The sequence below is a fragment of the Cryptomeria japonica genome, chromosome 8 (assembly GCF_030272615.1).
Source record: "Cryptomeria japonica chromosome 8, Sugi_1.0, whole genome shotgun sequence".
NCBI classification, from domain to species: domain Eukaryota; kingdom Viridiplantae; phylum Streptophyta; class Pinopsida; order Cupressales; family Cupressaceae; genus Cryptomeria; species Cryptomeria japonica.
This window is the reverse complement of record NC_081412.1, coordinates 182,375,903-182,400,941: the sequence shown is the minus strand read 5'-3', so window position 1 is coordinate 182,400,941 and position 25,039 is coordinate 182,375,903. Positions and strand designations below refer to the sequence as shown.

The window sequence follows — 25,039 nt, the reverse complement described above, 5'->3', positions numbered from 1 at the left end:
CATCGAATATGAAGGGTGAGGCCTGATCCCCTTTACAAACAATGTTCGAGTTCGAGTTCGAATTCAACAACAATAAAATACAAATGAAATTCGGCAAGGGGAAAAAATTCAACAGAAACTTCATGTTTAAATCCGTCTGAATCCGTCTGATATAAATTTGATTTATATGATGTATATATAAAAAATATCTATATATTATATTAAATTTAAATATTTAAATAAATTTTAATAAATTATAATAAATTAAAATTATAATTTAAATATTTAAATTTATCAAATTTTATAAATTAACAATAGATTAAATTGAAGCTATGAGATTTCCGCAATCTATAGAATTATGTGAGCAAACTTCTAGAATTAAAACTTGAACACAATCGATTCCAAAGTTTGCTCACATAATAGATTAAATATTTAGAATATTAAGTTTTAATTTATCAAACACCAATTTTTAGAATTTATTAAAAAATGAAAGAATCAATTCCAGAAGTTTGCTCACATAATAGATTAAATATTTAGAATATTAAGTTTTAATTTATCAAACGTCAATTTTTAAAATTATTAAAAAATGAAAGAATAAAATAAAATCATATTAAATTTTAATTTAATGTTATTTTTTAATAAAAAATTAATATAAATAAAATAATATTAATAGACTCTACTGTTAAATTAATATTGACTATATTATTATAAAATTTTTAGGGGGAGATGGTTTTTAAACTTCGGGCTCAAATATGCCCATGCATTTTTAATGGCGGACTCTCCTCGACCAGAGAGGGTTTGTGTGCCAATTTGATAGCATGAGGCATTTTGGGTTTTACAATATATTATAGCAGCTATTTGGATGGGCGATAAGGCTAGTTTGGAGGACCTGGAGATAGGTATTGTTATACTGTGTGTGGAAGTCATTTGCAGGGTTTACTTTCAGAACTATTGTTCGTTCAAGCACGAGAAAAACTTTGATATTGATTCATGAATCTTCTGTGAATCCTGGTTGATATACTATCTCAGAACTGATTTTGGAAGCTGTTGGTAATGTGCAATGATGCTGCTAATTTAATTGCAAATTGATATGTACTCTTTGAGCATTATTTTCAGATCGGTTCTTCCATCAAAGGTTAGCATATGAACATTTGTAACTCTTTTCTGAAGTTAATAGTTGAAATCATGTTATTGTTGCTAAGGGATTGTATGAAAAATAAGAAATTTTTCATAGTACTATTCCTGTTTATGTCTGAACCGTTGGCAAGCTGAAAATTGTTATGTTATAATCTTGAACTAATGAAGCAACAATGAAACAAAGTCAACATTAGAAATTTTGTATCTTGGTTTTCATTCCAACTGTTTGACGAAATTACAAGAGTAAAAAGGTGAAAATCTGGGAAAAATTCCATAGGGGATCTTACAGGTGGTTTTGTTTTGAGCAAACAAAGTTTCTTTGAGGGTTATGATTATTTATGCTAGCCGTTCCTATTTCAACGCCTTGTTCATATATGGGTATGACTGAAAATCATTAGCAAACCTACAAATCTGTCCTTTTCTTACCTCTTTGAGGTTGTTTGATGATTGTTGGGTGATTGTGTTGTTGTTAGTAACCTTTGGTGGTGTCCTATGCACATTTGGAGGGTGATTGATGGTTTCCAAAGGTGCTATGACCTGCAAATTATGAAATAGAATACCTGCAACAATCATATTTCGGGCCTGCCATAGTTCAATTAAATTTTTTTGATCTTTCTACTCCCATATCAGTGACTATGGAAGGTAATATGCCAGTTTGGATGATTTCTGAGCATTCTTTGTGATATGTTTTAACTTTCAAGCTTTCAACAGCTTTCTTTCAGACCTGCATCGATTCTTACATCATATCAAACTTGTAATGACCTGTTATCAGCAACATATGTTTAGTTTCAGACCTACAACAATTGTTATTACCTCTTATTCAAGTTGTTGGGTGTGTGTAATGTTGCTGGACGTGATTGGGTAGTGTTCAATGCAAGCTTGGTAGGTGTTTTCAAGGGGTTCACAATGCCTTTTAGGACATACAACTACTGGCAGTAGTCCTGTAACTGCTTATTCATGTCATATCAGACCTATAACAATCAATGCCATGCTAATTTCAATTTATTTTGGTAGAAGTTCTCAGTTTAGTGTTTATTCATACTTGTTGGCATTGGTTTTGAAGTTGCATGTGCCATTGTTATTAGCAGATTTGGAATCGGCATTGCAAACTTGTGTTGGCATTTTATGAGAGTTGTAAACCATTGTTGACATGTTTGTTTGATGCCTTAACATTGTCAAAAAATTGTGAGTAGATATTAAAGTGCTATCAAAATTGGAGATCTTGCCAGCCTATGCCTTTAATCCTGTTTGGTAGCAGTAGTATTCCCTATGAGTGACAAAGAACTTCGTTTTTACACTAAAAAATAGAAAAAAGTTAGTTCCTCAAAAACCCACAAACCCTAGTTGAAGATCCGTTTTCAACAATTCAAAAAGTGCAAAGGAGTTTGATTAATGACAGTGAGATTTTTACACTCCACAAACCACAACCCATCTATAAATATGGCAAAAACAGATAAGAGACGAGCTAGTTCAGTTAGTCCAATACCAGAGCAGAGAGGAAATTTGATTTTTGTTGGAAATTATGTTGAAGATGTTAGCCAAGTTGAATCAAGGTATGCCTTAGCTTAATCAAGTGTAGAATGGTGGAACAAGTTTATCAAATCAGCTAAACACTAATGGATGCACTGTTGCAGCAATATTGAGGTCTATTCCTAGACCACTTCAACCTACCTTTACACGTAGCCCGAGGAGGTAAAGGTTATTCCCAAAGTTATATTTTGTTATCGTTTTAATTTTTCATAACTATATGGACTTGAAAAAACTTATTAAACTAAGTTCAATGTTCTTTCTCAGTTATGATACTGCATTAATCTCTACCACTGATTTTCTAAGGTCTCTAAGCCTATATTATTGTATTTTGAAGGCTTTTTGACTCCAAAACCCTGTGCTTTTCATTGTGTTACTGAACAAGGATTGTCAATACTCTCATTACCTTAGACATCATAGTCCCCCTCGAGTTTGAGCTAGGAATGCCCTTAGGTTATGTGCCACTATATTGTGGCTCTCTCTGATAATGCCCTTAATCATTAAAAAAAAAAATGCACTGTTCAAGACTGTTGCTCTATGTGGATGGGACTCTTGTGACTGCCATGCATCTTGAAATGTTGAAGGTGCTGCTCTGTCTTTATTTGCAAGGCAATGGAGGTTTAAAACTCTAGCATCATCCCTTTACTACTGTCTTTGAGCTAATCATTGTAAGAGTATAGTGGTGTGATTGCCACCACTTCCTACTGCACTGCTATAATAGTGATCCCCCTATATGAATCTGTCCTTTAGCAACCTTCCACTAATGGCTGCCCCTTTGTGTATTTGATAGCAGACCTTGAAGTGACATTAGAAAGCTGCTTCTAAAACTTACAAACTACCCTTGTGTATCACTGCGCTTCCATCCTTTTTAGGGTCTGTCATCTTTATAGTCTGTGGTCTCTATAGGAATGGTTGTAACTGTGATCAAGCCTTTCACTATTCTTTCCTCATGCTACTGCATTCTTTCCTTTTGACTGCAACTTTATGACTGTTTCATAGGCCTTTTGACTGTATCTGAAAGCTTTGATGATTATGGCATTGGACTATCATTGGAGTACTTTGAAATGTGTGTTCTTCATGCTGAATGTCTCAGACCTTGGCTGGTCTCACAATTTTGATGTGGCTTTGTTGTAGCAGGTTTGTAACTTCTGTCTGATTTGGACTAAGTCTTCTTTTTTATCTCTGGTTTTGATCTTTGAATGGACTTCTTAGGGTTGTCACTGTATCTATGCCCTTGAAGATCTTCTGGCTATCAATGACCTTTCATTTATTGTTTCAGTACTAGCTGGGTTGCTTATCTGCTCATTTGTTATGAAATCTGATCTTGGGTCCTTTGCTTTTATCACTATGACTACACTAACTTTTGTTGTTAAAACTGTGTATCTCGGTGAACTTCATACAATGGATGTCCTCATATCTTGAGATCTGCTCTGTGAATGGGGCTGTTGTCAGACTTTGCTCTGCACAAATCATTTGCTGTCCTTTTGTGCATATTGATTCTGTGAAATTCCACATATTTTTGGCCCTTATGACTACTGTGAATGTTGCTATTTAGCTCTTCTTAGCTATGACCACTGTGATGCTACGGACATTGACAAAGCACACTTCTTCACATGTGTCTCTACCCTTTTGTGACTGTAATCTCACTATCCTATTAATCATTGTGTTTTGGTTGATTAGTATACTGCCTTTAGTTGTGAAGAAGACTGTCTTTCAATATATGCATATCACTGTGTTTGAAATACAGTCATTTGCTCATTATACTGTCCTTTATACTCTTCTCGTGCCTTTACATTCCTTCACTCCATCATCATTCTGCTATAGACTGCTATATTATTATGAATAATGGTTGCCTCCATGATCACCACTCTTCTAATGGCTCTGCTACAAAAGTTTGAAAGTGTTATTTTGACAGTGAATTAAAATCACTGTATTTTGTGACATTTTCTGCTATTAATGTCTTTTCAGTGCTGCTAATGGTTCATTGACAATACCCTCATGATGTCTTAGACTCTAATAATCGTTAGATTCATAAATAGCACTATTTTCTCTGTTCCATGTTCTTTGAATGATAATTATCATGGACTCTTTCATTTGCTGCTCTGAGAACATAGTTAGCCTGATATAAACATGGTTTATGAGATTTTGAATGCTCTTGTATGCCTTTAGGCTGTCTCTTTACTGCTGCTCTCTGTGTTGACTGTCCTGGTTCATTATTTTGGGCTGTCACTAGCTTTTGGACTACCTTTTGATGCTTTGAAGAGACAGTCCTGTCAATATTGATCCTTATCTTGATGTGTATGTACGAAACAATCACTATCTTTAGCTTTCATCATTACAATTTTATCTTTGATCTTTGTGTACAATGACTGCTTTCAATATTCTAGGGCTGGGAAAATGCTACAACCTCATACATTAGCATCATCAATATCTACCTTAACCATTGATTAATTCACTCAGAGATTGTTGCCACTGTCTTTGTCATGATTTTACAAAACTTCCTCATTACATGTTCTTTCATGACTATTTTATCTCTGAGATTATGAATGACTATCCTTTTCATCATCTCTGTTTATGGCCTGATTACTGTGATGATTGTTCATGGACCATGGCTTTTTGTGAATCCTCTGACTTTGCTGATGCTATTCAACGCTCATTTCACTATCCTGTGTAATCATTGTTGCTTGCTATCTATGTTTTCCTCCTTGGTATTCTTATGTAGCAACCCTTTCTTCACTATACATACACCGTTTTGGCCTTGAGACTGTTTTTGGGCTTATCTCTGTTTTGTAGCCTTCACCGCCTGCAAGAAGAAGTTATATTCATGTTATTCTTTGATAGCAAAACATTCAACTGAGCATTGTTTTGTCTCTGCTAAGGTCTGTCATCTGTGACAGTGATTTGTCTCTTTCTAGATTACACCCACGTTCTCTTCATCATTTCTTGGACTGTTCTCATAACCTTAAGTATATCGTTGCAAACAGTGATCTGGCCTCTAATTGAAGACGAAAGAATCTCCTCAAACAGTGACAGGATTTTGAAACAATCTATGGAACTCCCAAAACTACCCTTAACATTTAATGACCTTTGAAAAACCCTTGGAAAATAGCACATAAGTCTTTGAAAATGAATAGTGGAGTAACTCGCAAATAATGATTTCAATGATGCTTAAAACCTTGAAACAATAAAGAACATGTTACTGCAAAGGTTCATGAGTTCTACATGTCACCCTACCACTTATCAAAGGTGTAATGCCCCGTTAGGAACCCAAAAGGAAAACATCATAATCTATGCAACTAAGGGTGAAATAATTTTTTTTTTTTTTAATTAAGTGCATGAATTTAAACCTTAGCACACCTAATAACATAGCGGAAGTCTAACACCTGAATTTCCTAAGGGTTACCAACGAATATTACTTCGTAAATTAAATATTTAAGATAAAATTTCCACAATGAAAGAATTTAAAATACTTCAAGCAATCATATATTATATACAAAAGAATTAAGTAATTGAAATAGCATACATTACAATGTTTCTTTGCTTACAATATTCGAAAATATATGTTTTCAAAAAAAGAAAATTACATCATGAGCTAAAATGTTACAAAATGAAAGTTACATAAAGTTTCTTTTCAAAACCTCTAGTTTTCAACTGAATAATGGTTAGGAGCAAGAGCTGGTACATGAATCACGAACCAAGAACATTAGCGAAGTCCTTCCTCGCCTGAAGATACGTTCCAGTACATCCGATGGGAAGTGACACTACCACCCGACCATGTGATTCCGAAAAGGAACCACCCCACCGTGCTGGAGATAGTAGATAACCCTCAAGCAAGCAAAATGAAACAAGAACGAAAGGACTACAAGACTCCACTTACATTCATGTGACCCAACTCACAAAACACTAGTGACTCTAAGGAGAAAGTGTCATCGCATGTCTTACGGTGGATACCATGGTACAGCCTCCATAGGTCCCGGCCCCCATCCTGGGTTATCCTGGTAACCTCTCCCGAACCTCCGATTCCAACTAAGACTCATGCGGACCTTACCAATCCTCTCACGAAGACAAGGTGGTAAGTTTGCCATTCCAGGCCTTCTCGCTACATTATGAGTCCTGTACTAGCACTCACCTATGTGCGAGGCATATTATTTTATTTAACTTTTATTCTACCCTTCCCTAGTCATTTATTAGATTTTCACTTTCTTAACCAACTTCCAACAGGTTATCCTGTCACCACTTCGGGCACGGCCCCTGCTCGAAAGCCACTCTCTCTCTTAGGACACTACAGGTTAGTTCTATCTACAGAACTCTATGGCGACACAGACAGCCATACCCAATTTTGACCTACCTCGGATAAAAGATACATAATTACTAACCTAAGGTTGACCATTACGAACAACTCACAGTGGCTCATTTCCTTAAGGTTATACATCTAAATAACTGGCCAAAACACAGTACACAAGACATACTGACAACATGACTCAATGTACTTAGTTGCGATCACCATATAAACAAGGTAATCTTACATACCAACACCTATCACAAAATTAACTTGCAATACGAATATACGTTGTCAAGACACAAAGAACAATTTGGTTGGTATAACACAGAATTTTACACTTATTAACATGTTTAAAAGTTCAATTACTCTTGTTAACTACTATAGGTACGCAACCTCAATAATTTCCACTTATACCATAGACTATGATTAAAATAGATATATTTATTTCATCAAGGAAGTCTTACAATAAGACATAATACATTTCTTCATAGAATAATGTCTTTATTTTTATTTTTATTTTTTTACACTAGAGTGTTACATCATTCTTCCGGAAAAAACGGAGAAGTGCACTCGTCAGACTCTACATGATCTAAAGGAGTATATCCTTCAGACTTGCTTTCACTCAGGGGAAAGTACCCCACAGACTCATTATCACTTAAGGGGGTATACCCCTCCGACGAGTCAGAACTTATAACTATCGGCTTTTTAGGCGAGCACTCTAGCTTGGGTTCTTTTCCTTTTTCAATGGTAACTTCTTTAGTTGGACTCTGAGTAGAACCTTTTTCTATCTCTTTGCTCTCTTTAGGAGCTGGGTTCTCTTCAGTAGGGTTGTCATCCACAACGGGCTTGACAGGTGTCAAAGAATCTTTCTTGACTTTCAAGTAGTGAGCATAACCTGCTACGGATTTGCGAGCTGTCTGTTTGACTCGTACCATCTCTGTAACGTATCAATAGTAAACTATTACTTCCTAGACTCTCCTAGAGCTACGTCTAATAAATCTTACTAACTAGGTTTTGAACGCAACTATACATTTCTTCCATATAATAACAAGTGTGAAATTTGAACTTAAACACTATTCCACTTCTATAGTCATAACGTAATCACGACTTCTATTAAATGATTTTATTTAACAATCCCTAACGATAAATAAGACATAACCATAACTATTTCATAAGCAAAACAATAAACATGACATATAACAGAGATTGTAAATATTAATGATCGTAAACTAAGAAATTCCTGACCTATTGAAATGTTGATCAATATGCAAGACCTTAACGCCCTTTCGCCGATAAATGCGCCTTGCTTGCGATCCTTTTCACCAATACTTTCCAACTCTATAAAAAAAACAACTCTCTTGATACTATCAAAACAATATCCTCTCTAACTAAAAAAAACAACACTCTTGATACTATCAAAACAATATCCTCTCTAACTCTATTCTTCTTTCTGCAATCCACCGTCCTTCCTTGGATGCCAAAAGTGACTTGTCTCTCCTTCCTCTCTACTTCCACCCCTATTTATACTAAAAATCATCCATCGCTTCTCCTAAATTTGGGGCTTAGTAATAGTTATCAACTGAAAGTCTTTTACCTCCAACTCTTCTTGTTCCTCCACGTAATGAGTCCATCTCCAGTTAACTATAGCTCTTTGTGCTCCTTGGTCGATATTACCACTGACTAGCCTCCTCCTTCATATACCACGTACTCCCTCTTCCTCCATTAACACTGCAGTCAGCGGCCAATGAGAGGTTTCCTCCATTAACACTGCAGTCAGCGGGCAATGACACCACTCGCCCCTCTCGCTGTTCAAAGCGATAAACAACCACTTCTCCACGTCCAAACTTTTCCACGAGCTGCAGTTCATTGCATCTAACTGCAGATTGGCCGATTGAGGAGGGGAATAGACTGGCACATAAGGTGAAGATTGAAACGTAAACCTAAGTTGACTCAAGACCTAGCAGATCAAACACACATTTCGCTGAATGCAAACACATAAGTGTTTGATGTAATATACCGATCTCTCCACCCAGCCGATAATTGCTATAACCTCGATCAACGAGCGCAAAGAGCTATAGTTAACTGGAGATGGACTCCTTACGTGGAGGAACAAGAAGAGTTGGAGGTAAAAGAGTTTTAGTTAATAACTATTACTAAGCCCCAGATTTAGGAGAAGCGATGGATGATTTTTAGTATAAATAGGGGTGGGAGTAGAGAGGAAAAGGAGACAAGTCACTTTTGGCATCCAATGAAGGACGGTGGATTGCAGAAAGAAGAATAGAGTTAGAGAGGATATTGTTTTGATAGTATCAAGAGTGTTGTTTTTTTTAGTTAGAGAGGATATTGTTTTGATAGTATCAAGAGAGTTGTTTTTTTTACAGAGTTGGAAAGTATTGGTGAAAAGGATCGCAAGCAAGGCGCATTTATCGGCGAAAGGGCGTTAAGGTCTTGCATATTGATCAACATTTCAATAGGTCAGGAATTTCTTAGTTTACGATCATTAATATTTACAATCTCTGTTATATGTCATGTTTATTGTTTTGCTTATGAAATAGTTATGGTTATGTTTTATTTATCGTTAGGGATTGTTAAATAAAATCATATAATAGAAGTTGTGATTACGTTATGACTATAGAAGTGGAATAGTGTTTAAGTTCAAATTGCACACTTGTTATTATATGGAAGAAATGTATGGTTGCGTTCAAAACCTAGTTAGTAAGATTTATTAGACGTAGCTCTAGGAGAGTCTGGGAAGTAATAGTTTACTATTGATACGTTATAGAGATGGTACGAGTCAAACAGACAGCTCGCAAATCCGTAGCAGGTTATGCTCACTACTTGAAAGTCAAGAAAGATTCTTTGACACCTGTCAAGCCCGTTGTGGATGACAACCCTACTGAAGAGAACCTAGCTCTTGAAGAGAGCAAAGAGATAGAAAAAGGTTCTACTCAGAGTCCAACTAAAGAAGTTATCGTTGGAAAGGGAAAAGAACCCAAGCTAGAGTGCTCGCCAGAAAAGCCGATAGTTATAAGTTCTGACTCGTCGGAGGGGTATATCCCCTTAAGTGATAATGAGTCTGTGGGGTACTTTCCCCTGAGTGAAAGCAAGTCTGAAGGATATACTCCTTTAGATCATGTAGAGTCTGACGAGTGCACTTCTCCGTTTTTTCCGGAAGAATGATGTAACACTCTAGTGTAAAAAAATAAAAATAAAAATAAAGACATTATTCTATGAAGAAATGTATTATGTCTTATTGTAAGACTTCCTTGATGAAATAAATATATCTATTTTAATCTTAGTCTATGGTATAAGTGGAAATTATTGAAGTTGCGTACCTATGGTAGTTAACAAGAGTAATTGAACTCTTAAACATGTTAATAAGTGTAAAATTCTGTGTTATACCAACCAAATTGTTCTTTGTGTCTTGACAACGTATATTCGTATTGCAAGTTAATTTTGTGATAGGTGTTGGTACGTAAGATTACCTTGTTTATATGGTGGTCGCAACTAAGTACATTGAGTCATGTTGTTAGTATGTCTTGTGTACTGTGTTTTGGCCAGTTATTTAGATGTATAACCTTAAGGAAATGAGCCACTGTGAGTTGTTCGTAATGGTCAACCTTAGGTTACTAATTATGTATCTTTCATCCGAGGTAGGTCAAAATTGGGTATGGCTGTCTATGTCACCACAAAGTTCTGTAGATAGAACTAACCCGTAGTGTCCTAAGAGAGAGAGTGGCTTTTGAGCGGGGGCCATGCCCAAAGTGGTGACAGGATAACCTGTTGGAAGTTGGTTAAGAAAGTGAAAATCTAATAAATGACTAGGGAAGGGTAGAATAAAAGTTAAATAAAATAATGTGCCTCGCACATAGGTGAGTGCTAGTACAGGACTCATAATGTAGCGAGAAGGCCTGGAATGGCAAACTTACCACCTTGTCTTCGTGAGAGGATTGGTAAGGTCCGCATGAGTCTTAGTTGGAATCGGAGGTTCGAGAGAGGTTACTAGGATAACCCAGGATGGGGGTTGGGACCTATGGAGGCTGTACCATGGTATCCACCGTAAGACATGCGATGACACTTTCTCCTTAGAGTCACTAGTGTTTTGTGAGTTGGGTCACATGAATGTAAGTGGAGTCTTGTAGTCCTTTCGTTCTTGTTTCATTTTGCTTGCTTGAGGGTTATCTACTATCTCCAGCACGGTGGGGTGGTTCCTTTTCGGAATCACATGGTCGGGTGGTAGTGTCACTTCCCATCGGATGTATTGGAACGTATCTTCAGGCGAGGAAGGACTTCGCTAATGTTCTTGGTTCGTGATTCATGTACCAGCTCTTGCTCCTAACCATTATTCAGTTGAAAACTAGAGGTTTTGAAAAGAAACTTTATGTAACTTTCATTTTGTAACATTTTAGCTCATGATGTAATTTTCTTTTTTGAAAACATATATTTTCGAATATTGTAAGCAAAGAAACATTGTAATGTATGCTATTTCAATTACTTAATTCTTTTGTATATAATATATGATTGCTTGAAGTATTTTAAATTCTTTCATTGTGGAAATTTTATCTTAAATATTTAATTTACGAAGTAATATTCGTTGGTAACCCTTAGGAAATTCAGGTGTTAGACTTCCGCTATGTTATTAGGTGTGCTAAGGTTTAAATTCATGCACTTAATTAAAAAAAATAAATTATTTCACCCTTAGTTGCATAGATTATGATGTTTTCCTTTAGGGTTCTTGACGGGGCATTACAAAAGGTCCTAAACTTGAGCTTTGCTTGACTGATCATTAATGACTTTTGCACTTAACCTCAACTTCTCTTTCCACGTAAGAAACTTGCTCCTGAAGATCTGGCAGATGCATTGAATGGGTTATTATTTTGCAAGTGCAACTGAAGATGAACAAAAGGCCTCTATACGAACTAGCTGTTAACCTTCTGTTAGAAGATTTGAATCCATGTTTTGCAACCAGAAGCTAGGGTTTTCTGCTCTTTACAAGTGCAGTTAACTCCTCACGGACCTGAGGTTTTTCTCCTCTAACACAAGTTACTTGGAGTTTGATCACCTTGGTCAAAGAATAAGTTTACTTGGAATTCCCTCCGAGACCTAAATTTGAGCTTTTAAAAGAAACATCTATCCAAAATCACGTGGTCCCCCACAAAAGACCTCTTCAAATTTTACAATAGATAAAAGTGAGAAATTAAAATTCACTTTTAATATTTCAAAGAAAAGACAAACAAGAGATATAAAATCTCATTAGCACTTTGAATGTATCCCAATACCTCAAGATTTTTTGACATTTCTAAACATAGTCATAAAAGGAAGATTTTTTAACAAAAATTATTACTTCTCCCATCCTGACTCATAAACCATCCTAAATATGAGACTAGAATGAGACTCAAAATTATACACACAGACCCCATATGTACAATTGACATGAAAATGTAAATTGGATAACATTTTGGTGACTCTATGGGGTGTTTGCACTTTCATGACTCATTTCAGATCTGAGACTTCCATCTTCATTATTTATTCAACTTACTGTTCTTGCTTGACAGTGAATATCAAAGCTTGATCTTTGGTCTGCTGTGAGTGCATAGTGGACTGTAACCCTTTATAGTTCTACTATATAGTTCCCCTCTGATAGACAATCACGTTCCCACTGTTTGATCTTTATTCACCTTTATGTTGAAGTTTCTTGCTTAGTTTCAATGTGTCACCTACATTTGCAACAAGACTTATGAAACCCTTCCATACCCTAATGGCTAGGACCAATTTTTTTGGGAAGGACCTCCTTTAAACTTGTTTTCTTGCCTTATACTCTCACAAGTAGCTTACTTTGACTAAGTGTGCTCTTTCATTATGAATGACTGTGCTTGTCATTGGTTGCCCTCAAACGCATGGAGACTATAACAATGTATTAGAGACAATTAAAAACATGCTTTACTCATGACTCAAATGCTTTGAAACCTTTGAATGAGACTGCTATGGACTGTTGTTTTCTTTTCTCTTTGCATGCTGTCTTATTGTCTTTGACCATCCTTAAGTGCTGCAAATCATTCTATATGAATGCTATCAATCTCACTGCCTTTCAATTGCCTTATGCCTTTCATGGATGGTTCTTTTAGGACTGTATACACTGCATCATATATGGTGATCATAATTTGCTGGGATTGTTCTATATTGACCTTGTTTAAGGGTTGTGATCTCTGCACTAAAGGATATATCCATGCCTTGTTGTCTTATGATCTGTGTTGTTCTTTGCCATGATTGCTAAGAGTATTGTCACTATTAATGGCGACTGTTCTTTGGCTAGACTTGATTGATTGTGATAAGATTGTCTTTGATTATATCCTTATTGTGTGTTTCCCATCATGATGCCTATCTTCTTGACAACATTTACTCTTCATTGAGGCTGAACATGACCGTCATAGTCTTTGTTTACTGTTATTACCCTACTGTGGACCATCTTCAAGACCTTACAGTGATATGTCTTGAAATCTCTGTCCTAGGGTAAGCTATCTCTCTAAGTGCTATTCCTAATCACTGCTTTCTAACTATCCATGATTGTGATTTGTCCTTAGGCTGCTCATTAAGATGAATGAAAGACTTTTGTTACTGTCTTTGAAACTCCTTGTGACTTATAACAGCAAGAGGATTTGTTGTCTGCAACATTTTACTGTTGCTTTCCTATGACTGTGTCATTATCATGCTCTTCTCCTTTTTTCTTTATTTAGGTGGCTCTGTCTCTTTAGAGACTGTGACTGTGTTTTAGTCAATACATGTGACTGTTTTGACAATCCTTACTGTTAAATTTGAACCAGAATAAATAGATAGCAGAAAACTAAACTTATGAACAACACAAACACAAGAACTTATCCTGGGAAAACCCTCCACCTGAGGGTGAAAAACCCAACCCACTCAAAAATGAACTTTATTATATCTCTGAAAATGAATACAACTGTTGATAGTTTCAGATTACTATCAATCACAATAAGATAAATTTGGTTCTTCACAAATCAATCATGATAATGAAGTCAAATGCTACATCTCATGTATCATGACTTCATACACATTATTCTCATCTTTCTCTGAAACAAAATGAGAAGCCACCAATATAACTATCAATCTAATGAAGAAGAAGACCCACAGAAATGAAAGAGCCATGAATATAAAGCATCGGATTGCAAATGAAGAGACCCCACGATGTAAGAAGAAAAGACACCATCTTCACCGACAGCCACATAAACATGAAGAGTCACCGACAGCCACCAAAGCGATCATGAAAAGAAAATGGAAGTCAATGAACCGATGCAAGGTAGATAAAGGAACTGAATCCACTAGATAAATAGGAGACGTTGAATCTTTGATCTCTAACGCATCTATACCTTCAACACTCCCTCTTAGCAAGAGAGAGATCTTCAATTCGTCATCTCATGACAGATACATACAACTGCAACCAAAGAAAGTTAACAGAGTCTCATCACAGATTTTATTCAAGAAAATTGTTATCTCAGCATAACAATGTTCACCATAGCTACTCCTAGAGGGTGAATGAAAATAGAAATAAAAGTTATAAAGTCATACACATGACTTCCACCATAACTACTCCGAGAGGGTGAATGAAAATAGAAATAAAAATTATAAAGTCATACACATGACTTCCACCATAACTACTCTCAGAGGGTGGATCAAGGGATTTCACCTCGAACTTCTCTCGCAGAGAAGAACTCATTTTTCAAGGGATTTCACCTCGAACTTCTCTCGCAGAGAGAACTCATTAATCAAGGGATTTCACCTCGAATTTCTCTCGCAAAGAAGAACTCATCAACAAGGGATTGCACCTCGAACTTCTCCCTCACAGAGAATAACTCATTGGCAAGGGATTGCACCTCGAACTTCTCCCTCACAAAGAAGAACTCATTAACAAGGGCTTTCACCTCAAATTTCTCCATCACAGAGAAAAATGCTTTAACCAAATCTTCATGACGATGTAGCTCCCTCTGAAGCTGAAATGTCAAGCTCCCTCTGAAGCTGAAATGTCATGCTTCCTCTGAAGCTGAAATCAATCTTCTAACCTCTTTGTCCAATGTTACTTCTGACGATATGTCAGACTCCCTCTAAATGCTGATTCTTGCTCTGCGAAGAAATGCAAGCAATCTTCCTTCCTTGAATGCAATCTTTGATTCGTCCTTTTATAATTTTGCTCAGCAATGGAATTTCCATTCACTTGGATTGATCATATTGAAGCACCTAGTGATGATCTGATGGCTGTGTGGCCTTTGGCCCTCGCCATCACTCATCATCTGTCCACAATATCTGCCCCGTGCATAGGTTAAGCATCATTTGAAGAACTGTCTTTAATACCATCCACAACAAAGTGATGGACCAATCACATAAATGCAACAGAAGTCCACTTGTAGCAGGGTGTGCAAGAATGCTAAGCTACACTGCCCATCCTAGGACAAAAGCACAGGATCTACCTTCAAGCGGTTAGGCTCTATAGGAGGAACCTGCTCTGATAGCATGTTAAATTTGAACCAGAATAAATAGATAGCAGAAAACTAAACTTATGAACAACACAGACACAAGAACTTATCTTGGGAAAACCCTCCACCCGAGGGTGAAAAACCCAGCCCACTCAAAAATGAACTTTATTATATCTCTGAAAATGAATACAACTATTGATAGTTTCAGATTACAATCAATCACAAAAAGATAAATTTGATTCTTCACAAATCAATCATGACAATGAAGTCAAATGCTACATCTCATATATCATGACTTCATGCACATTATTCTCAACTTTCTCTCAAACAAAATGAGAAGCCACCAATATAACTATCAATCTAATGAAGAAGAAGACCCACGGAAATGAAAGAGCCATGAATATAAAGCATTGAATTGCAAATGAAGAGACCCCACGATGTAAGAAGAAAAGACACCATCTTCACCGACAGCCACCAAAGCGATCATGAAAAGAAAACGGAAGTCAATGAACCAATGCAAGGTAGATAAAGGAACTGAATCCACTAGATAAATAGGGGACGTTGCATCTTTGATCTCTAACGCAGCTATACCTTCAACACTTACTACTATCATATCCCTCTTGAATCTTTAGGCACTCATAGAGTGTTATTCTGCTCTGAATGACTGTGAATTGGCTGTGGCACTGTAGCATGATCTTCATTTGACTATCCTCCGACCCATGACCCCATTCATTGACTGAGAATGATGGGTTATTGTGATATTTGGCATACTTGTGGCAACATAGAGTCTCATGTCTGTGTATACCTCTTGATATGACATTCATCCTTCATGATAAGACTTTATCATCACTCTATGGGTCAAAGAAGGCAATAAAGTCTTTCTTTACTGCTCACTGCATAGTAATGTTTTTTGAATGATGTGTTGACTGTGACCTTTGAGTAAATCTATGATGCTCCAGGTCTTCTCCAAAGCTATATGACTGCTCTAGATATGTTGAATGTTTTTGACAGTGATTTTGAGAAGACCTTTTCACTGTTATATATCTACTAAAAGCTTCAACATCTGTCACTATGTCCTAAAGGATAACAGAACCTTGTTTACATAAGGGATTTCTCACAAATGACCTTCAGTTCCGATCTACACTGTGTTGGCCTCCTTTGATCCATTTACTGTTATTTAAGGCTGCTACAGGTCCTTAATGACTTCTTACTGTCTTTGGAGACAATGAATATACTCCTTTTAAAGGTGCTCACCGTTCTTTTGACCACTGTTGCTCTATCTTGTGGGGTTGAGTGCTTCTTTTAAAACATTAAATAAACCTCCCTTATGACTATTCTATGGGTGCTCTTAATGTCTTAATGGCCTTGTCTAACATCAATGTCAAAAATTTCATTGTATTTCTGTCTTTAGTGCTTCATGTATTGTGCCTTTAGGTCCACTATTGTGTTCACCATATCACTGCCACTGTACTTCTACTGGTCACAATGTGTCAATGACTCATAACCTCTGTGTTACTATATCTTTAAATATCAAATCCTTCCATTGATATGTTTCTTTGTTTTGGTTTCTTCACCGTCATTAGCCCTTTTGGACTGGGCTTTTACTGTGATCTCTGACTAGGACTGTTCTTGATGATTACAATCCTTAATCATTGCTATACATGCCACATTTTGACTGTGATCTATTGGCCTCAAGACTGTCTGTTTGACATGTATCCCCTCACTAGGCTTATTGAATGCTTGATCATACTTTGTCATCACTATCTTGTGGTTTTAGTAACTGTGACCCCTGTCTCTTATTTGCTGTCATTGTCACAGATCTTCGTGACCGTCTTTGAAGGCTTAATGCTGCAACATTGAGGTCATTGTGACTGGTCTCTTCAAGACTACTCAATACCTAGATCTCTTATTGTGAATTGTTCTATTGAAGGCTTTCTTTATTGATGCTCATATTGACCTTGAATGGACTAGATTTACCCATGCAAAATCCTATTCTTATTGCTCTGTGAAGATCATTTGATGTCACTATGTTCTTTTCTTAGGTCTGTACCTTATACTATGCATTCCCATGCTTTCTTTTGTTCATTCCTTTCATATGACTGTCTAAAGATCATAAACTGTTAGAATCACTGCATTTTACTCTTTAGACAACAGTGCTGGAAACCTTACTCACTTTGAGATTGTTCCAAACACAAGTCTGGACTCTATTCATGAATCTTCTTCACTGTCAATGTTTGTCTTGGGACAGTGACTGTCATTCTCAATGATTTGTGACTTTACTTTTCTTTCTTTGTATGACTGTCTTGAAAGTCCTTGAATGCTTTGTCACTAATGCATCTATAACTGTCAATAATGCAAAGTTACTTGTGTAGACTGCTCTTGTAGTCCTTGTAGTCAAATTTTGACCATCTTGCCCAAATTTGCCTCTTTATAAGTCATATGTCTTATTTCAATAAAAAATAAGGGGTTTTTAAAGAGATAAGAAGGGCAAAATGATAATATCCTAAGCTGCTCTTTAACAATATTTTAATTAAAATAAATAAGGCATTTATTATAGTGTTTTATTTATTTAACGGCAAAAAATTTCCAAAGGGGTTCCTTTCGCACTAGAAGTCTAATGTTCAAGTTCCTTGTGCATGAGGAGGGAAATAAGAATTCTAAGTGAAACAAATGTTGTAAAAAGCTTTTCTCCAGCTCCCACGTAGGCACTTAAGGTTTCTGGATGTTCTCAAAGTGCTCTTTCAGTCTTGTGTACCGTGAAAAGGAAGTTTTCTTGCTGAGAAGCAGCATGCAGATCCACCTTCATCTGCTTTTCATCTTCAAAGATCTATCAGGAGGTAGTAATCTGAAGCATGCAATGAGTTATGATTAAAAGAAGCAGCGATCAAGAGGGTTAACAGTCTGTTCTTAAAGATTGGATGTGAACAAGAAGTTGTGAATGCAAAGGGCACATAAGTCAAGTCTTCTCAAACCTATACCAGGGTCATACATTAGTGTTCACGTAGAGGGAGCTGTCATGAGGCTTCACACAGCAGTTTAATAACAAGATCAAAGAGTCCCAGCTAGGATGCTTGAGGAGGTAGGCTTTTCTTAGATCCATGCTTCGTAAAAAGAATGCGTTTCTTTTTGTGCCTTAAAGAATCATCTTATAAGGAAATCTTTTTCATAAGCATGTAGGATTATGTGGGTGAACACATCTCTTTCTTCATTATTATATTTATATATATGATATGGGCATAGGTAGTCTCTGTTTACAAAGAACATATCAATGGCAGTTTTGAGATTTTCAGATACAGTAGCAACAGAGATACCACTGTCAAAATGAAGAAGATAGCCCCAAGGCATGATACAGTCCTCAATCCAAGCCATGAAAAGGCAATACACAAGGGTTTCCAAGTTAAAAGATCAAGACTTAAGCCTAAGGGAGCAGTTCAAACCCGAGGACAAATAGGGCACTAATGCAACCACAAATAGCAAATCATAGTCATTTCAGACATAATACAGAGCAAAGAAGGAATAATACAAATGGGAGCAGTAGGAATGTTTGGGGATAGCCATACGATAGAAAAGAAGCCTCTTTAAGGGCATTATACTAGCATATTTTGAAAAAAGGACAGTGATCAAGCAGTGACAATAAGGAAAAAGCCAAAGTCCAAGTCAGTAATCTAGGTCTGAGACAATTCAAGATTAGTGCATCATCAGAGCAGCCCTTTCAAGGGATGATCAGTACATATTGTTTGAAATACAAAGCAGCCTTCATAAGTTTCACATTGATTGATAACAGTAAGAGCCAGGGTTTTGTGTCAAAAGACAGTCAAAGATGTAGAGGTGTACAAGCTTCCCAAGTGCAGAGATCCTAGCAATGATTATGGAGGAGTCTCTCAAAGCAAATATAGAGAATAAATTCAACGAGCTTACAAAAAACCCATGTCTCAAGCTGAGCAAACAGTGCATTAATGATGCTCAGAACAGGCATAACCCAAAGGAAACCGTTCATGTTGATTGTCTAAAGAACAGTGAAAAGAGAAATCAGTTTACTAGTCATAAGGAGCAGTCATTAATGGATAGGTTCAAAGCTTGAAAATAGTGATCAATATGTCACCATACACCATTGAAAATGATACAAGAGACATTAATGGTAGTCTTAATGAGCATGTAAGTTTGCTAACAAAAGTAACCTTCAATAGAAGTCACAAAGATGAATGTATGGTCTTATCATGGAGCAGTCTTTATACATGCATGGGCAGAGACTACGACCAGTACTAACCAGTGAAGATAAAGCCTTAGGTCCCAGTCAAAGCAACATTAATGAATAAGTGTGGAGCTTGCACCATCTTCAAAACAATGGTGGAGATATTAATGACTGTTAATAACCATCAATCAGCAAGAACAGTCAATACCAAAAATGACAGACAGAGATATCAATCTGTCCCAAGACAGTGGTATAGTATAAGAATAACATGTTAAGGCAGCCTCTCAAAAATGATGCAGATCCAAATATCTACTTCAAGGTAATTGATGATAAAGCCTTAATACAGTCATGATAATGCAGATCAAGCCAAAAGATACATTAACAGCCCCTTGATCAGAACAAAGCAGTAAGAGCAGAAGCATAGACTGAAAGTGTCTAAAGATCACAGTGAAAATGATTTCAGTCAGAGTAGCATTAAGGGAAGATATTCAAGCAAATCATGACCTTAAGACAGTGATGTTGCAGTCCTCACAGAGATTAAAGAGCAGAGATAGTAGCTACCAGCCCTACCACATTATCAATATGAAAGCCAGTCATCTATGAAAGGGGCAAACCTTGAGAAAATAAGCACAGTGAACACACTTTAACACAACGAGAGTTGCATCCTTCAAATGTACAGAATGATAGAGTTCAAATAACCCTAAAGTTTAACAATGTACATGTAGTTTAACAAATCTTCTAGTGATTTTTTAACTCAATTCTTGCACCTATCAATTGTGTCTCAATGTAGTTTTTTTTTTCTAGGTATAATGCCCCAAAATGTCAATTAGTTAGCCTTGCAAAGTTCTTGAAGTTAAGGTTGTAGGTGTATAGGTCTACATGTTTAGTGTTGATGGCGATTCATAACTATAGCACTGTTTTTACATATGTTTTGTGAACCTCCGATCTCCTTGAGGTCTGCCCCTTGGCTATTAATATTGTCTTTTTTTCTGTGTTTTGATATTATCACTGTCATGGCTCTATTTCTTTGTGATGTTTGACCTTTTCACTTTGCTTTGTCAAGGATTTTTATGACTGTAAAATTCCTCCTCTTCTTTAACATGTATGACCCTACCTCACTATTTTCATAATAGTCCTTTGTCATGACTGTCTGAATGGATTGCTTTAAGCAAGTTCTAGCAGGCATTTACCTTACTGTTACTTTCTTCAATCTGTTATAGGGTTGTGTATTTTCCTTGCTTTAGGCCTTCCAATAATTGACTTCTTGTCTCCAGCTTTGACAGTGATCTCTATCTTTTGGGTGACTGCACCTTGTTCTTGTTCACTAATTTGAATGCTCTGTCACATGTAGTCACTGTCATTGAGAAACTCCTATTTCTCCTTTATGTGGTTGTAACATCATATCTCATCATTGCATCCTATGCAAAATTAATGATACCATTGTATTTGTATGCCTCTTTGTATGACTTCATTGAGCATTGAATCTTATCTTGAGTATTATGGACACTATTGTCTTGACTGTCCTAATTCTTACTATTCCATCCAACTACTTTGCCTCCAAACGCTAAGATAAGTATTGGAACTCCATCTTGACTGCACACCTAATGCTATTATAGGCTTCACTTTTGTGCTCTTTTCTTTCTGTTGCTTGACTCAGCTTTGGCATTCAATCCTTGTCATAAAGATGCTATCACTGCTAATATTTTCTGTGTTTGTTCCTTTGACTGTAGTCTTTGAAAGAATGGTGCCAAACAAATGAAGATGCTCTCCTAAGGTATGGAATTCACACCATGAACTCTGTTAAAAGGCCTGCAAACCTTCTTTATCCCTGTTATAAGGAACTTGTACTGTGCTTGATGGTTGGTCTAACAAAGATTGATTTGAATTCTCATTTTACTTTGACTATTACAAGGCTTATTCACTGTTCTCACTTGACAATAGGGTATTGCCATTGATCCCTCTTTTCATTGCTACTGATCTATGCTCATTGACTCTTGAGACTATCCTTTGTAGCATCATAGACCTATTTACTGGTTTTGTGTCTTTATACTGCTTTATTTTACTGTCAAAATTTCTCCCTTAAGCTATGTTCCTCTGTCCAAAAGTCTGATCTATGAACTACTTTATCATAACTGTTCTTTTGGGTCCTCAAAGAGTTGTTCTTGGATTTCTTTGAAACTATCTTTAGTTTGACTGGGCATGGATTCCATTGATATGACTATAAAAGTTCCCTTTTTGGATTCTATAGGGGATTTGTCACACTTCATTGTATGTTTTGAAACCAATGTCTTTTCATCTCTTTATGTAACTGTAGTGTCTTTGTTATATTACTTGTGACAACTTTCATTGAGAACACTATTCTGAAGCTTCCCTCTTCATGGCTTCTTGCTATTCTAGAAAAAATTTCCCTTTGGGCTGGAAGAAAATCTTACACTCATGAGGACATTTTTTGCCTTTGTCTTCTGCTACAATTTATTTACAAGGAGGTAAAAGATGCTTTCAAGATAAATGACTGGAACCCAAGCTCGAGTGTTAAGAATTGGATCCCATAAATTAGGATCTGGTGGATATAATAGCATTCCTCGTGGCATGGTAAGTGAATATTTCCATCTATTATATTTTCTATTTCAGGATAAATAACCATGACAAATTTGTGAGTTAATTGTATCTTATGAGTCATTATACCTTATAAATTTGGTTATTTTTGTTAATGTAGGTTCACCAATTTCAAAAGGAAGCTTTAGAGGACCTAAAATATGCTTTACTACATGGTTCTCAATGTCCTTGACAACATATGATAGATTGAGGTGAGAAATTAATCACGGGTCATGAATTTGAGGTAAGTAGTTTATAATATTTTATGACCCATGCAATAATTTAATTGGAGGTATTATTTTTATTTTAACAAGTTAAATTGTGTTGTGTTTAGGAAGCCCAACAATCAAATTCATCAAGTGAAATATCTGGGAGTGAGCATGAGGAGGAGATACATTTCAAGCAACAATTTCTTCCATTCATGCCAAAAATTCTAGGACAAATTATAGAATGCAATATAGCAATGCCAAGAACGGGTCCAACATTTCAAGCAACAATTTCTTCCATGAATGAATGTGTGGCAGTTCGCTAATTTTTGGAAAAAATAAGTGTATCTGTTATGTCTTGGACAAGGAAGTGTAATCTCCGGTGATTTCAGCTCTTATGTAATTTTATTGCACACCACTATTGCATGATTATTCTTGTTTCTTAATTAAAATTCTATATGTTGGAACTTTTCAAATTTAGGAAAGCATATGCAAATGTTTGCATTTATGTAAGTCTTGAATTGATGTAAAACCAGGATTGTTTGTCAAAGAATGTAACTCCATGTGCAATATGTAAGTTTTGAAATTAATGTAAAACAAAGGATTGTTTGTCAAAGAATGTAACTCCATGTGCAATTTCCCGATTTTCTTTTATGCACATATGTTTTTGGACATTTTTATTTCTTTGTATAATTGGTCTTCACAATCAGTTTTCTACTTCTCTTCTGTGGTATATGGCTGCCAACATGGAGCATTTATGTTTCCATATTTGTGACTCATAGTCTGCTATTTCTGTATAGACATGTCTACCATCTACCAGGAGGATGTATTGCATATAAGAAAAAATGAAAATTTTTATTTGCTTTTATGTTCTAGTTTTAGCATGATATTATGTAATTTTTGCATTATAAAATTTATGGTATTTAATAAATTATTCATGATTATATTTACTACCAATTAATGGAAACAAGTAAATAAAAATGACTAAATATACTTCTAATGAACGTAGATTAGTGCATAAAAATGACTAAATATGCTACCATATGTTCTAGTTTTACTATAATATTATGTAATTTTTGCATTATAAAATTTATGGTATTTAATAAATTATTCATGATTATATTTACTACCAATTAATGGAAACCAGTAAATAAAAATGACTAAATATACTACTAATGAACGTAGATTAGTGCATAAAAATGACTAAATATACTACCAATTGATGACAATTAATGATTAAATATATGACTAAAGTAATGACTAAATATATGATTAAATAAATGACTACCATACCTAAATAATTAATCACTTAACAACAATCAATGACTAAATAAATTACTACCATGATTAAATAAATGACTAGTTAACAACAATCAATGATTAAATCAATGACTAAATTAAAGATTAAATCAATGACTAAATCAATGATCAAATCAAAGATTTTGTCACAACCCTCCTTTATCACCTTTGGATTAAAATACAAACTCTATTATATTTCTTTTGGCTAAACTATTGAATGAATATTATAGAGGAATAAAAAAAATAATAAATCACACACACATGAAAAATATACTTTTTTTTAATTGTTTATTTAAATTTCCTCACCCAAATTATGGCACATGTTGTAGGAGGAATAAGAAGCTTCTAGACGCTTCTCCACCACCTTGCATGTAACTCCTCCCACTAAGTCTAATCAATTTGCATGAAGGCCAAATTGGGAGAGAATCTCTATTTTTTTTAATTAAAAAAAAATTAGGTAGTGGAATTTGGAGTTTTTTTTCTTATAAAAGATGTACAAGTTTTCAAAAAGAGGAGTTGGTAATTCCATAAAGATTTTCTTCAAGTAAATTTTTCTTTTGTAGTCCTAATTCATTTTTCAGCTAAGATTTTTGCTTTGGAGGACTTCTTCAAGTTGAAGGATCAAGGGAGATCCATAGAGGATTCTACACCATTTTCAAGCACCCAGGTTCTTTCAAATTCAGTTTTTTTTCATGCATCTTATTCTTGTTGCAAATTAGAGTAGATTAAATTGTTTAAGAAATTAGAATCTTTTGTTTCAAATTTTGATGAGAAATAGATTCATTTATTTTCAGCTTCTTGATAAGAATTAGATCCATTAGTTTCAAATTTTTGATAAGGAGTATATTAAATTGTTTAAGAAATTAGAATCATTTGTTTCAAATTTCGATGAGAATTAGATTCATTTAATTTCAGATTCTTGATAAGAATTAGATCCATTAGATCCATTGTTTAAGAAGTTAGATCCATTAGATCCATTGTTTAAGAAGTTAGATCCATATATTTCAAATTTTTGATAGGAATTAGATTAAATCGTTTAAAAATTTCTTATTAAGTTTTAGATTGATTCTTGTTGAAGAACTAAATTAGAACCATCTTTATTTTCTCTAGAATCATCTCTCTGGTTATTGTTTATCTGAATCTCATCCTTTAAAGAGATTTCGCTGTGATTATTTCCTCTGTGTCTGGTTTGAGATTTTACTGCGGTTATTCTAAATTTCTCCCTGTAATATTTAAATCTGTATGATTAATTCTTTCTATCTCTGTGAATAACTCTCTGTGAAGAAGCAAAATATAAATTTATCTCTGTAGGTTTTAGATTGAAAAAAAAAACAAA

General features: G+C 35.4%; 1 long non-coding RNA gene across 3 annotated transcripts; it reads left to right on the top strand.

The window, feature by feature from the left end:
• Nucleotides 1-693: 693 nt before the first annotated feature.
• On the top strand, nt 694-23,020 carry LOC131048402 (uncharacterized). 3 transcript variants are annotated; one of them, XR_009106412.2, is made up of 5 exons: nt 694-1,114; nt 21,334-21,377; nt 22,087-22,195; nt 22,320-22,442; nt 22,533-23,020. It is a non-coding gene; the product is annotated as an uncharacterized LOC131048402 (long non-coding RNA). The 3 variants fall into 3 exon arrangements; XR_009106410.2 differs by having other exon boundaries at nt 22,001-22,195; XR_009358711.1 differs by lacking the exon at nt 21,334-21,377 and having other exon boundaries at nt 22,001-22,195.
• Nucleotides 23,021-25,039: the final 2,019 nt, after the last annotated feature.